General features: G+C 46.9%; 1 protein-coding gene across 21 annotated transcripts in view; it reads right to left on the reverse strand.

The window, feature by feature from the left end:
* LDLRAD4 (low density lipoprotein receptor class A domain containing 4) overlaps positions 1-15,598 on the reverse strand; it is a 386,066-nt gene that overhangs the window by 209,454 nt on the left and 161,014 nt on the right. The window lies entirely within an intron of this gene.

A 15,598-nucleotide genomic window follows, 5' to 3' on the forward strand; every position in this document is an offset into this window, starting at 1 on the left:
ATGATGGATAAAGAAGATGTGGTCTATGTGTACAGTGGGACATTCCTCAGCCATTAGAAACGACAAATACCCACCATTTGCTTCGATGTGGAGGGAGCTGGAGGGTGGTATGCTGAGTGAAGTAAGTCAATCAGAGAAGGACAATCATCATATGGTCTCATTCATAAGGGGAATATAAGTGACAGTGAAAGGGGTTGGAGGGGAAAGGAGAGAAATGAGTGGGAAAAATCAGAGTGAGACAGACCATGAGAGTCTCCTAACTCTGGGAAACGAAGGAGAGGTAGTGGAAGGGGAGGTGGGTGGGGGGACGGGGTGACTGGGTGACGGGCGCTGAGGGGGGCCCTTGACGGGGTGAGCACATAGATGTGCTATACTCTATGCTGGCAAATCAAACTACAATAAAAAATATACATACAAAAAAAGTGACTGGATGGGAGACACTTCTCTTGTTCATCTTTACATCTAATATCAGTGTTAATGCCGTGCCTCAGCACCGTAGTTCTATAAATACAGGGCAAAAGTTACTTACAATTGTCATACCATCCTCCATCAACTGTCATAATGAAGTGCAAATGGCATTTTCCTATAAGCAGATTATCTGTATCCCTCTAATAGAATATGAAATTAGCGAAGCTGCATAATCACAGATCGGCCTTTATGAGTGAAGCCCCCAAGTCAAGCACATGATGTCAAGGAGTAATGAACAGTAATACGTGCATTTGAAACAATCATAAGAAAAATCCACCAAGTTTCTCTCTCGAGCACCTAATCTCTGATTATCCTAAACACTGCAAAGAAAAAACAATCCAAAAAAAAATGTTAAAATCCAAGCCACAATATGCCTTGTTTATTATTCTGTTCCATGGTGTGTCAGACCATGTTAAGTTTATGGGACGTATAAAAGGGCAGAGGCCAACAGTCCTGGCCTTAAATTGCCATTAATAAACGGTCATTCTATTTTCTTGCTGAATCAGTGTCTAGGCTCGAAAGCTCAAGGACTCAAATCCACCTTCAATTGCCACGGCACCCAGTCCTTAGCACCCTACCGATCATATTTCACGTCGCAGCCAGTAGGCCTCTGGAGGACACACACTTCACCCTGCATGCATGTGGAGGCCCTGGCCACCCGTCCCTGTGTCCTCTCAGCCCCGTGCATGCCGGGACTGCTATGTGGAGGGCCCAGGGGCGAGCAGGAGCGACATGCGGCCAGGTGTGAGTGTGCCCTAGTGCCACGAGGGATTGTGTGCTATGCAGCTGGCTGCGTGCTACAGGCCGTCAGGTTGGGGGTCTGCAGGTCTACTGCAGTTTCACCTTACAGGGGCAGCAGGATGATTGAGCAGGGATGGGGACTCTGGAGCAGACAGCTTTATCATAACAGGGAAGCATGGTCCTCAGTAAGCGTGATTATCATGTGCTCCATGACATGGATGGGACAAAAAGGACAACGTGTCCTCCTTAATCTATAATCTATAATCTATAATCCCGCCTTGGTCCTACTTGATGCGGGATGATTGATCCTCCGTGCAACAGGAGGAAGGAAGGGAAGGGCGAGCCAGCCTCGGTAGCGTACATAGCTCGTGTCACTTGTTAATAAAGACGGACCCACAGCTCGTTTACGGGTCACCGTCACTTCAGGAAGCCAAGTGACTTGCAGAAACCAGCCCCTAGTGCCTCAGCACCACTTTCGCCATCGAGACACATGCATGTTACCAGCTGGAAGCTGCCGGAGGTCACGGGGGTTGGGAGCTGGCCAGGTGCTAGCAGTCAGGAAGGCTGGTTCGTCGGGCCCGGGGTGGCCCTGGCCCGAGGTCCTGGGCCTCCACTGCGGTGAAGGGCAGCTGTCAGCGCGGAGTGAAGGACGCCGCGACACTAGACGTGAGCGCCGCTGTCTCCAGCAGCACGCAGGATACTGAGGTGTCGGAAGATCCATCGTAAGAATCTCCCCAAAAACTAAAATACAAGAAATGAGGGAGCAGGCATCCGCTTTCGAGGACAGGGTCTGGGAGCCCCTCGGCTGTCCCGCAGGCCACCCGCAGCATCGCACACCCTGCAGGGCGGCGAGGCCAGGGGCAGCCACGCGAGCTCAGGGAAGGCAGTGCTCACAACCCCCAGTGGTGCAAGCGCTCACGCGGCCGCATCCCAACACTTTTTTTTTCCCCATTTAGAATAACTCTTGCGCCCGGAGTACTGGCACATGACAAAAAAAGACTAGTGGCGGAGCCCAAGGTATTGTGCTAGTGTCGTGTCCGAGCAGGTGGCCACAGGCCTGTGAGCTCGGAGCTTCCGTCCTCGACGCGGGCCTTGCAGGAGGCCACATGGCGACGAGGGACGGCGACATGCTGGGCTGAACTGCACGGCCATCGGGGGCCACGTCGGCTCGCAGGCCTCGCTGCTCCGTGACTGAAACACGTTCAATACCCACTCGGGAAGGCGTATGCTCGAGGGCTTCCCAGTGTCTGACCCGCCGGCCAGAGGCGACAGCGCGGCGCTGATCCCACGCTGTCTCTTACCGGTAGTCGTTACTACCGCCTGCTCATCAGCAAATCTAAAGCTATGGTTAAGACCGAGCCACTTCCCAGGGGGTCACACTCGTCAGTCCTCCGGAGAGGGCGCTTCAGGCTGCGACGTTCGCACCTCCTTCTGCGTCCCTAGGTCTTCATCAGGGTTCTCTCGCACTTCATGCTCTTTCGTGACTTACGTGACCTACATACTAGATTTCCGATTTCTGTTCTTTGTGTGCATTTCGGAAATGCCACGGACAACCGAGATGGACATTAAAATGGCTCCTAAATTTGCACGATTACTTTTAAAAAAAAAATCTAAAACATAAATTTAAAATAACGACAAAAAATATTATTTGGGGAGATCTTTTTTTAATAATAAATTTATTTTTTATTGGTGTTCAATTTGCCAACATACAGAAAATCTTGCTTAGCAACAGTTCCCATGAGAAGAACTAGGAGGTTTTCATATTCAGTAACTCAGTGTATCCCTCAATTTACATCGTGACAAGCACAATAACTGGCACGGAGGATGCTCACAGTAAGCAACTAGGATGGGAAGGTCGCCAGAAAGATCAGTATAATTTCAGGCTACGTTTTAAAGCATGTCGCGCAAGTTGAGGTCACATATCACTGCACTCGATGCCCCCCGACATCTGGATTTGGGAGCACCACGTGCACATATGGACACCTGCCGTACAGAGCATTACAAACAACACAGAGCAATGCGACAGCAAAGCCCTCATGGGGAAGGGTGGCTTGTGGCACAGCGCACACCCCTGAACGGAGAGGTTAAGTTCAGAATGTAACACCACATATTAGAGATGCTCAAGAAGAGATTCCAGTCTCTAAGGCACCTGTCAACTCAACAGGACACTAATCAAGAGACAGCAGAATTTGAAATCGTTGGGCATTTTGGTAAAATATACTTAAAAGGAGAAACAAAAGTCATCTCCCAGGATGCATGAACCATGGGCGGGGGATTGTGACACTGTGATCTGTAACGAGAAATACGTATTCGATCTTAGTCCCTGTTTTTGGCGCAGAGCTTCCAAAACTTCTTGGAATTTGCTAACTGAGAAGACAGCCGTAAAGATGTCTTCTGTGATTCATAGAAAACCCCTTTCAACCACACCCGGGTTTAAGTTGATGAGGTGACTTTTGGGAAACCCTTTAAAAATGGGGGCTGATTGCCAGGGGTAGCCAACGGTGTGATTAAGGGGGTGGAACTCTCGGCTCCACCTCTCAATCTTTGGAGAGAGGGGAAGGGCTTGGGATTGACTTAATCACCAATGATTTTATCAATCATGTCTACGTAATGAAGCTTCAAAAAAATCTGAAAGGACAGGGTTTGGGGAAGCTTCCAAGTTGTTGAACACAAGGAGGTGTGGGGAGAGTGGTGCTCCCAGGGAGCATGGGCTGCCACCCCTTCTCACATACCTTGCCCTGAGCATCTCTTCCATCTGGCTGTTGCTGAGTTATATTCCTTAAAAAACAAAAACAAAAACAAAAACTGGTAATCTAGTAAGTATAAGGTTTCTCTGAGTTCTGTGAGCTGTTCTAGCAAATTCATGGAATCTAGGAGGGGTCAGAGGACTCTGCAATTTATCGCCAGTCAGAAAATCTGGAGTTGCGGCTGGTCTCGGATGCAGACATGGGACTGAGCCCTTATCCTGTAGGATCTGATGCTGACTCCAGGTAAGCAGTCAGAACTGTGTTAAATTGCAGGATTATCCACCTGGTATCGCAGAGCTGCTTAGTGTGGGAAAACTCCACACACTTGGTGGCCTAAAGTGTGGGTGTTATGTGTAGACAAAGAAAATAGAAGAGATTTTTCCTCTATAAGGACAAACAAAATAGGAAAAAAAAAATCAGGGCTCTCTGTCTTTAGCCTGGTGGGAGCAGGGTACCTATAGACCATCACCCCTATAGTCCTTCACCCAAATAGTCCCTCTTTCCCATCCTTGACAGTCCCATCATCCTGGGATTTACAAACAACAGAAAAAGCCTACAGTTAAGGCCACAGACCCCCACACTGTCTCTTCTAGAGGTAAAATAGATTAGGCCTGATTTGAATGGTTTGTTTATACTCTGGGCCCTAAAAAGACACAGTCCCATGAGATTTCTACACGGCAGTAAGACAACTAAATGAGTTCAGGATGCAGGTGTGCACAATCATCAAATCACACAGCTCACCATCAGAAGGGGCCTCAGAGATCATCTTAATTCCTGATTTCAGAGAGAAACTGAGGCCCAGGAGGTGGGCCTAACTACCCAAGGTCACACAACTATGTCATGGCTACACTCACCTCCCTGTCATTTGCTTCCAAAGCAAACAGTTTTAGTATCCATCCTCCAATGTACTCTTTTAATAATAATGACATTATAAAGTAATAATATTAAACTATACTGGACATGTATGACCAATTGTTTTTTTTTTTACCACGAGAGTCATTTTTGACCCATTATTTATAAAATATTTTTATTTTTACTTAAGAAAGAGAGAATTTGGAAGTACAGATAAGTACAAGAAAGTAAAAATTTGGGGCACCAGGACTGCTCAGGGGTTGAGCGTCTGCCTCTGCTTAGGTCGTGATCCCGGGGTCCTGGGATCGAGTCCCGCGTTGGGGTCCCTGCAAGGAGCCTGCTTCTCCCTCTCCCTGTATCCCTGCCTCTCTCTCTGTGTCTCATGAATAAATAAAATCTTAAAAAATACATATACATGTATATCATAAGCATTTTTCTAGGACATGAGATGCTATTCTCAAAAATCCTTTGTAGTAGCTACACAGTATTTCATCATAAGGATGTACCATTATTTAACCATGTGTTATTCCGGGGCTGATCCATCATGTTTTCATATCGCTATCTTTCTAAATTTATGTGTCAGCCAAGGACTGCACGGATTCCTTCTAGTCTCCTGTCACTTGGAAATTTGATAAGCATGCTTTTTATCACCTTCACCAAAGTTCTTGACAAAATCCTTGAGATACAACCATTAAGACGGTTCCCACCTGGTTGACACTTACTCATTCATTCAACAACATTCTTTAGGATCACCAATTAGGAAGTCGGATTATGGCAGAGCCACCCAATCATCACAAATATCTGGTGTTTCATTTATTCAATATATGTTTACTCATCTCTGTCTATAAACAGCACTGACCTAGAAGCTACAAAAATGTCTGCAAAGTGTTAGGAATACTTATAACACTTATAACTCTTATTTACAAAAATGCACCTAGATTTGGCATCCTAGAGGTTACAGGGTTTTTCACTTTTTTAAAATCTAAGAGACTTTAAAATTTTTCCTAAGTTTCTTTTTAATAATTAAAAAAAATCCCTACAATACCAAAAACATGTTTTGGAAACATATCTGGATCATAAAAATTATTCAAGTTACTGGAGATTTAAAAAAGAAACCTCACAATTCAAGACTTAGCTATCAGGCAACTATCATTGCTAAGCAATATGAATTCAGGTGATGGTCGCAAGGTCCTGTAACACGAGCAACAACTTTGGTTTTGAAGAAAGGGCAATAGGCTGTGCCTGACTTCTTCAGACAAACAAGGAAACTCCTATAGTTACAAGCAAAGAGGAACCAAGAGCTGAAAACCTCAAGAGAAGAGCTGGAAGAGAAGGACAAAGGATATTTTTGGTGCGTATCTTTTTACAAGCGGTATTTAATGCTGAAAATATCATGAAAAGTGCATCAGATGTTCTCATTTTAAGTGAGAAGAGACAAAGTATGGCAAGATTAAAAAGCGATTCGGCAAAGCGCCATCGGTACTGATTCCCATCGCTAGTTTATCATGTACTTGCCCCGCCTAAGGACATCCCACCCTTGGAAACTGTGCTTGCGCAGTCAGTCAAGAAATCTAAGAAAACTAAGTTCCGTCGCTAACTGGTGATGATGTTCCCTGGTAACGGGTGGCATTTTGAAAGGTGCATAATGAGAGATAGCCTTTGTGTTGGCTGAGGGGGGCCCCGTTTGGAAAACAAGAACCGAGGCTGAAAGCGGATCCCCTTCCCCACGTGTCTGGCCCCAGATGACCGCAGTCTGCAGGTGGGGGGCAAAGCTGGGGGTGTTAAGGCACAAAACCTCCGTCCTGTCTTTCATGTCCCTCAGCCTCTGCTGGGAAGAAGCACGGGCTCTCCCCAGACCCGAAGAGCTCATTACGTGGAGTGTCTTCTCTCCTCCTAGACTCACCGCTCTGAGAAATCACATTTCTCAGTGACTAACAATGAGAATTTGCTCCGTCACCACCTCCAGTTGTTTCCACCTCCAGTTGCTTCCCACTTGTATCAACGTGGCTAAGCAATGTGCTTAGAAAGTGCCAAGAAATAAAGAGACTAAAGTCCAAGAACTGACCTTGAATGTGGGACCCTCCTGGAGGACTCAGTGTTTGGGAGATAGATGATTTTGAAAAAGCAGGGATTCAAAATAAGACATAATGTGCTAAATATACAGCAAACAGCACTAGCTACAACCTACAGATACTCACCCAGAATTCTCCCTCCCTTTGGAAAGAACAGTGAGAATCAAAACAAATTAAAACAAAAGCACAGGGTCCACCCGTGTGCGCTGCCCCTTGCAGGGCATGTGACCATCCAAACAACCATCTTGCCTTTGGTCAAACGCCAACTTTGTCGTGAACCCGAGCCCTCCGCCCTCGCTGGGCCCTCTGCCCAGAACTCGTGCCGTATCTCCACATGCTCTCTCCCTTCTTTTTCCTGATCATCCCATCAGCAATAGTCATCTAGGCCCTCTCGCTCTCTCATCTTCTCCCCCACTTCATGTTCCACAGGACTTCACAGCTGTCAGAAATCACGTGACGTGTCTGTTGACTTCTATATTATCTTTCAGCCAACTTGCAAATCCCTTGAACGTAGGGCCTCTCTCTGTCTTGTTCATCCCTGTAACACCAGTACCTACACTACAGTTCCTACTATATAGCAATGCTCAACAGATACGTGCCAAAGGAACACATCTAAGAGGGAGCCTCAGGTCACGGGCCCATAAATAAACCACATACGTTCTTCAATCATCCTTAAGGCAGAAGGAAGGCCTCCTCCTGGTCAGTGTTTTTAAAGGATGTAAGAGAGGAGAAAGACTTGTTCCCACACATATGCTCTCAATCCTGATCAACTTATAAAAATCCATGTGAACACAGCTGGGTTTGCTATTACCCTGGTTCATTTCCAGCCATCGGACTCCCATCATAAATACTCTTTTCACCATCTTAGAGGGTCTCCTTCCCTGTTGCCATATTTAAGAGTCTTGTCTGCTCACCTGTCAATTGGGCTACACAAACAGGGGGACTCACCTGGTGCCAGCCAGCCCGGGCTCCACACCATGTCTGAGCTTCCTGAGGGATGCAGCCCTACCCTCAACCCTCTGGACTTTGACCTGACTCCAAATTTCTGCTGGAAATGGAAGTTCCGTTAGGCCCCCAGGATCTTAAAGGGATGTAGGGAGACATGTAAAACACCCGTTGGCACTTTTTCAATATGCAGAAATGAAATCTCCAAGTCTTGTATGCTTCCCTCTTTTTTTCCACACACAAAAATAACCGTACAAATACATATGACATGGGCACGCTGCCTAAGAAGCCTGCCATTCAAATAAACTATGTAGTGTTCTTATTAAACGAAATGTTCTTTTGTTTTGTAAGTCCTTTCATTCTTATATTCCCAGCACCTAGCCCAGTGACTAACATAAAATTCAATGAAAGGAATACGACAACCAGTGCTGACTGGCTCTCCAGGCCCCGGAGTGTTCGTCACATCTAGCAAGAGGACAAGGTTAACAAGAAAGATACAGAATCTAAATCATTCAGCAACGTGTATGTTTGAGAGGAAAAAAATAAAACAAGACAAAATCAGAGAAGGAGACAAACCATTGGAGACTCTTAATCACAGGGAACAAACTGAGGGCCGCTAGAGGGGATGGGCCTGGGGAGATGGGGTAACTGGGTGATGGGCAATAAGGAGGGCACGTGATGTCACGAGCACTGGGTGTTACATGAGACTGATGAGCCACTGACCTCTACCTCTGAAAGTAATACACATTATACATTGATTGATTGAATGTAAATTTTTAAAAAACTTTTAAAAGGTAAATACATCACATTTCAGCCTTATTATAAGATACAGAAAAAAAAACCTGTATTTAAATGACAAATATAAAATGAAGATTCACACTGTAGTGGGAAATTAGTCTTCAGTGGATGCACTGGGAACAACTAGTTAAATGGGAAAATTAAGTTCAAATTACAAGGGATATCCAAGAATTGGAGGCTTGTTTCCTTGTTGTTTGACAAATGAACTAGGAAAGCATATATTCACGTGAGTTTATTTTTTATTTTATTTTTTTTTAAATACAATGTTTATTTTTAAGATAGTCACACAGAGAGAGAGAGAGAGGCAGAGACACAGGCAGAGGGAGGAGCAGGCTCCATGCACCGGGAGCCCGATGTGGGATTCGATCCCGGGTCTCCAGGATCGCGCCCTGGGCCAAAGACAGGCGCTAAACCGCGGCGCCACCCAGGGATCCCCCTATTCACGTGAGTTTAATCCATTAATTCCAATACTGTTGAAATCATTCAAAACCCTTTGGAATGGCTCTTCTGGAAATGTCCCCAGATCCCATGGGCAAACATGATGCCACATATGGACCTGCTGACAGGGGGCTGAGGTGTGCAGAGGCAGGAAAAATTCATTTGGGACTAAGCTGTGTAAGTAAATGAGGTGAGTCTACGCCGAACAATCGCTTGTTGCCATAAAGCCACACCTGCATAAACTCATGTATTTCCCAACAACTATCTTAAGTATATACTATTACCATTATTCTCATATAATAGATAAGGAAAGTAAGACACAAAGGAGTTAAGTTCCTCACCCAATGCCGCAAAGGCTGTGATGGCAGAGCCAGGATGTGAACCCAGGTGCCCTGCATCTTGTGCTTCAGCACACTGCAGTTCTCTATGTATCTCTATTGAAAAATATATACAGCATCTTAAGATGATTTCTACTTAGAATATCACTGATTTGGATAAGAAAGTTTTAGGTGCCCCTGGGAAGAGGGTCATGAATGGGATATGTGTATATTATGGTTGGAAAGTGGATGGAAGGAGATCTCTCCTCTACAGGGGGGCGGTGAGCTCGTAGTATGAGTACCGTTAAAGAAGTCATGAATCTAGCCACCATCTCCACGGCTGGGCCTTACATCCTAGGCTTACGAGAGTTAACAAGACCAACCTCATATATAGATAAGAAACACTAACTAGCCAAAGCAATCTGAAGGAAGAACAACAAAGCTAGAGATATTATGCACTCTAATTTCAAAATATATTATAAAGCTTTAGTAATTAATACATAAAAACAGACAGATAGATCAATGGGCCAGAATGGGGAGCCCAGAAATAAACCCAAGCCAATATGCTCAGTTAATATACAACAAACGAGCCAAGAATATACAATGGGAGAAATGACAATTTCTATAATAGTGCTGTTGAGAAAATTGGACATTCACATGCAAAAAAAAAAAAAACTAGACCACCTCATACCATGAACAAAAAGTAATCCAAAATGAATTAAAGACTTGAATGCAAGACCTGAAACCATAAAACTAGAAGAAAACGTAGGCAGAAAGCTCTTTCACATAGGTCTTAGTGATGATTTTTTTGAACACCAAAAGCTAAACAACAAAAGCAAAAATAGACAAGTGGTACCATATCAAACTAAAAAAAAAAATTCTGTACAGCAAAGGAAACCATCAACAAAATGAAAAGGTAAACTACTGAATGGTAAAAAGTATTTCCAAATCATATAGCTGCTAAGAGGCTAATATCCAAAATATGTAAAGAACTCATACAACTCAATAGCAAAAGAACAAACAATCCTCTTTAAAACTGGGCCAAAGATCTGAATAAACATTTTCCCAAAGGCTTACAGATGGCCAACGCACACATAAAAAAGATGCTCTACATGATCAATCAGCAGAGAAATACAAATAAAAGCCCCAATGAGGTATCACCTCACACCTGTTAGAATAGCTATTATCAAAAAGACAAACATAACAATCGCTGGCAAGGGTGTGAAGAACGGGAACCCTTAAGCATTGTTGGTGGGAATGTAAATTGGTGCAGTCGTTATGGAAAACAGTATGAAGGTCCCTCAAAAAATTAAAAAAATAGAACTACCATTATGACCCAGCAATTCCACACCTGGGGACTTACGTGAAGAAAACAAAAACACTGATTTGAAAAGATTCCCCGCATCACGTTCGCAGCAGCATCACTTCCAACAGGCAAGATACAGAAACACCATGTGTCCACTGACGAGTAGATAAAAAGATTGTAAGACACACATACACACACAGGAATATTAGCCAGAAAAAGGAAAAACCTGCCATTTGTGACAACACAAATGAACCTCGAGGGCATCATGCTAAGTGAAATAAGTCAAATACTATATGATTTCTCTTATATGTGGAATCTTAAAGAAAAATCCCACTCAGTTCATAAATGTAGAGAACAGACTGGAGGTGGGGTGGGAGGGTGGTGAACTGGTTAGCGTTTTTTTGTTTTTTTTTTTTTTTAATTTAGATTTATTTTTTGTGGGGCCCCTGAGTGTCTTAGTCAAGCATCTGCCTTCAGCTCAAGTCATGATCCTGGGGTCCCGGGATCAAGCCTCATACCAGGCTTTCTGCTCATTGGGGAGTCTGTTTCTCTCTCTGCCTCTGCCTTCTGCTCTTTGGCCTCTCTCTCTCTCTCTCTTTCTCTCAAATAAATAAAAAAATCTTTAAAAAAAAAAAAACTCTAAAAAAAAAGCTTTTTCTTTTTTTTTTTTTTTTTGTAGGGTGAAGGTCAGAGGGAGACAAGAGAATCTCAGACTTCCCACTGAGCACAGAACCCCATGCAGGGCTTGATCTCAGGACCTTGAGGATCATGACCTGAGCCAAAATCAAGGGTCAGAAGCTTAACCACAACTAGGCCACCCAGGCGCCCCTCTTGGTGTGGGGTTTTTGGGTTGAATAAAAAGGAGAAAAAAAAATCACCTAGTTCAACTTCTTCATTTTTATAACAAATTGTTCAGAGATGTTAATTGACTTTCTAGATATTTTATATATTGCGGGGGGGGGGGGCGGAGAGATGGGTGAGAATTAAAATAAATGCTGTCTACAATGTATTTTATTATTTCTCACTAAGGGCTTAGGACTTGCAGACTCCCACCCACTTCCAGGTGGCTGCAGTCTACCCCTGACATTACTCATATTTTCATTCTCTTTTTTCCTTCTGTAAGTATTCCTTCCACTGTCTATCTTTCTCTTTTCTTAAATTCCCTCTATTTCAGAGTCTAAAATGTTGCAGTGATGGAGAGAACCAACGAAGATTAGGCTGGCGGCGGGGCTGGCGCTGGAAGAGTCAGAGACAACCTCAGCACCGCAGCGACTCCGCCCTGTGCCACGTTCTCTCGCCATCACTGCTGTGCTCGGAAACACGATAGTGTTTATCGTAACAAAGCTTTTCATCTGCCAAGTTCATTATCCTCTTTGTGGCTAAATGATCTTTATATGCATTTAAATCCTCAAAGTATTATGAGAAAAAAAAATATCCCAAGAAGTTTGATGATACAGACATCTGTATGCTTTAGCCATAAGCAACAGCACCAAGCCGGGCTGCTGAAGCGTAAAAGCAAGCGAGCGAACGGAGTGAATTTCTTGCAAGGCAACTGAGCCGCGCGTTGCGTGACCAGGCCCAGGACAGCCAGGGTCTTGAGCGGGGAGGGGACTCCTGTGCTATGTTAGGAGCTGCCATTGGCTGAGTCCTTTCCATCTGCCTCCTCATCCCGTGTGGGTCTGCTCCCTCTGCCTGGTCCGGGGACTGAAAGCGGACTAGAATCAGGTAGGGTCCCGGGACAGCTGGGAAGGGAGCAGGAACAAAGCAAGTCCCCACATTATAGTTCCTGGCTCTACAACATGCACACATAAACACTATTTGAAAATATTTCAAAATAATGCAAATATTAAGAAAAACAAAAAGCTACTTCCCACACGCTGCCTGAACTCCATCCATGCCCCATGTTGTCATGTTACTGAAGTCCCACTAAGTACAATTAGCACAAAATCTTCTATTAAAATACAACCACCCCTAGCAAGGTCAACCTGAACCTCCAACGAGAATCCCCGAGGACTGCGAGGAGCAGGGGCCAGTGAGGAGGCAGGCGCAGAGCAGCAGAGCTGGCCCAGCTCCTCTCTGCAGACACGAATGAGCTGACGTCTGGTTTCCAGCAAGCGTGGCCGCCCGGAGCCTCTCCTTATCTATCCTGAACCAACACGTGGACGCTGGGGGGTCCCCAGAGCTCTGATCCAGGTAATGCTGGACTTCTGCTGAGGGAACCTGAGTAACGACCCTCCAAGGAAGCAGACAACAATGTGTGGGGTGGATGGCAGGGCCCAGAGACAAGGCACGCGCGTGTGAATCTGCAGAGGCAACCCTCTGCGGCCTCTGAGGTCTAGCCAAGCAGCCTGGGCGGGCACAGCATATGGGACACCCACCCCGGATTGCTTCTCCTGCCCCAGCCCTTACTGCAGTCTGCTAACAGGGCTCCCAGACTTTCAGTTGGATGTTGGAAGTTTCAGTTCTACTTCTGGAATCTTCTATCAGTTGCTCCCAGCACCTGCCTCAAGTCTACATTATGTCCCTCTTCTCCCTCTGAACCGGAACCAGGCTTCCTTTCCATTCCACAGTCACTCTGCTTCCCTGTGACTCCTTCTCCCGGCCCAGGGAGAAAGGAAGAGGCCCCTACCTGGTCCCAAAGAACGCTCCTAGGCACCAGGCCCCTGCGCTTGGCCTTGCTGCTTCCCCTCGCTCTTGCGTGAATGCGGCCGTGGTATGGCCCCGGCCGTCCCAGTGAGCTGCGATCCATTTCCCACTACTCTCTCGCTTCTAGTCTAACACATGGCAGCTTCCCTGCACCCTCCTTGACCTGCCTCCCCCTTTAGCCCTTCTCTAAACTTCTTCAAAGTTGTTCATACTCATCTCTGCGTCCTCACGGCCCATTGACACATCCACCCCCAAGCCATCAGGCCACATCCTGACACCCTCCCAGGCCTCCTCACTCCGGCTGTGGCCTCCACGTTTACGTTGTCCTAACGCTGAAGCTGCACATGGGCCCACCCTGAGCCTCTCTCCTCAAGCTGTTCACCCTCTCTCCGTAACTAGCTCCCTTCCCTCTCTTGGCCTCAATTATTACCCCTCAGTAATGATGAAAAATAGCCCCGGAACTTCCAACATGAAGATGCTGGAAATACAATGAAGCCGTGTGTGATCCAAGATTAAAGAGCCACCACCTCTAGTCCTGAAGCTCTTGAAGGCCTTGTACCCGCGGAGTGGACGACCCCTTTACAGAAAGGCCCAGGGACAGACCCTACTTCTTTCCATGTTAGTGGGCTCTGCGCTTGGTCCAGAAGCAAAAGACAAGGGGAAGCACATACTACTGTGCAGCAACAGAAACGAGGTCTGGACGGGGGGGGGGGGGGGGGGGGTCCTCTAGGACGTGAAACGTGGGGTCCTTGGGAGAAATGCAGGACTATGCACAGGTGACCCCGGTCACCAAGAGGAAGCTAGGACCTCGGGAAGAAGCCAGGGAATGCGGCTCCGACCCACACTGGCCAGAGACCTCAGGGAACTATGACTTCGGAGCACCACCCGCTGGGCTGGGTGGCAGTGTTCCTGTATTCAGGGTTCTTGGGGCCTGACGCCTGCTCCGTGAGGGCAGAGGGGAAATCCCGGGGCAAAATGTGTGCAGGAAGCAGGGTTTTCCTAAAAGACAGGGAAACAGAGATTTGCAGGGAAGGGCTCCAGGAAGGAGGAAGGTGCTCTCTTTCTGAGGATGGGAACGGGGGATGCAGGACAGAAAGGGCCGGCGCAGGCTGCCCCCGAGTGAACCCTCAGTGAAGACCGTAACTTACGTTTTTTTCTCAAGTTCTGCAAATTGCCTTATTTAATTTAAAATTTTTTAAAGATTTATTTATTTATTTATTTATTTATTTATTTATTTTTTTATTATAGACATAGAGAGAGAGAGGCAGAGACACAGGCAGAGGGAGAAGCAGGCTCCACGCAGGCAGCCCGAAGCGGGACTTGATCCCGGGACTCCGGGGTCACACCCTGGGCTGAAGGCAGGCGCTCAACCGTGGAGCCACCAGGGATCCCCGTCTTATTTAATTTTAAAAGCTTTTCCCCTGCCCTGAGCTCCCAACGGCCATCCACAGCCCCCAGTACAGCAGGCCGCCTTCAAGTCCTGCGTCAGCACGAGTGAGCGTAGGGTCCGGGTCCGGAGAGCGACTGAGAGCGGCCTCCCCCCCTCGGAGCGGCTGGGCTCCAGCCACGTTCCTGTGGCAGACAGAGGAGATGGGGGGCTCAGAGGGCAGGAGGGGCCAAGGGGGGCGCTGGGGGCAAAGAAGCAGTGTCATCGCAGGCAGAGAGGGAAGGGCTGTAGGATGGGCTCAGTGCCCCAAGGATCTCCTGCAGCTGGGGCCATGCGGTGTCATAAGCCACCCCTGCTGACTCCCCCACCCGGCCTGGCTTTCCCACCATGGCGTCCTAAAGCCCTCCAGGTTCAGTATCTCCAGGACTAAGCCCAAGTCTTCCTCGCAACAACTTCTTCGGATCAGATCACCCACCCGTCCCCCAGGTGCCAGGACAGGACGTCGTAGCATCAGCTTCAACCCTTCGCCTCCCTCAGGCCCCACTTCGAGCCAATCAGTATCCAAGGAACCTACCTCTGAATCCTCTCTCCCTGCGCAGTCCTTCTCCGCATAGCCACAGCCACGGTCCGAGGCTCCCTTCCCTGTCCTCACCGTCTCCATCCCCTTGTAAACTCCAGCCCTGGTTGGGTAGAACCGCCACCCAGGCTCTTTCCCCTCAACTCTGGGCTGCTGCTCTCGCTGCCAAGGCCTCTGGGGACTCCCTCCGACCCCATCTACCCCTCACTTAGCCAAGTCCTACTTCTGATCTCTGTTTCTAAGTCATTTCTTCTTGAAAACTCTCCCCTGAGCCCCATGATGTAGCACAGGTGACCCTATTTTG

Source organism: Canis lupus, chromosome 1 (assembly GCF_011100685.1).
Source record: "Canis lupus familiaris isolate Mischka breed German Shepherd chromosome 1, alternate assembly UU_Cfam_GSD_1.0, whole genome shotgun sequence".
Lineage (NCBI taxonomy): Eukaryota > Metazoa > Chordata > Mammalia > Carnivora > Canidae > Canis > Canis lupus.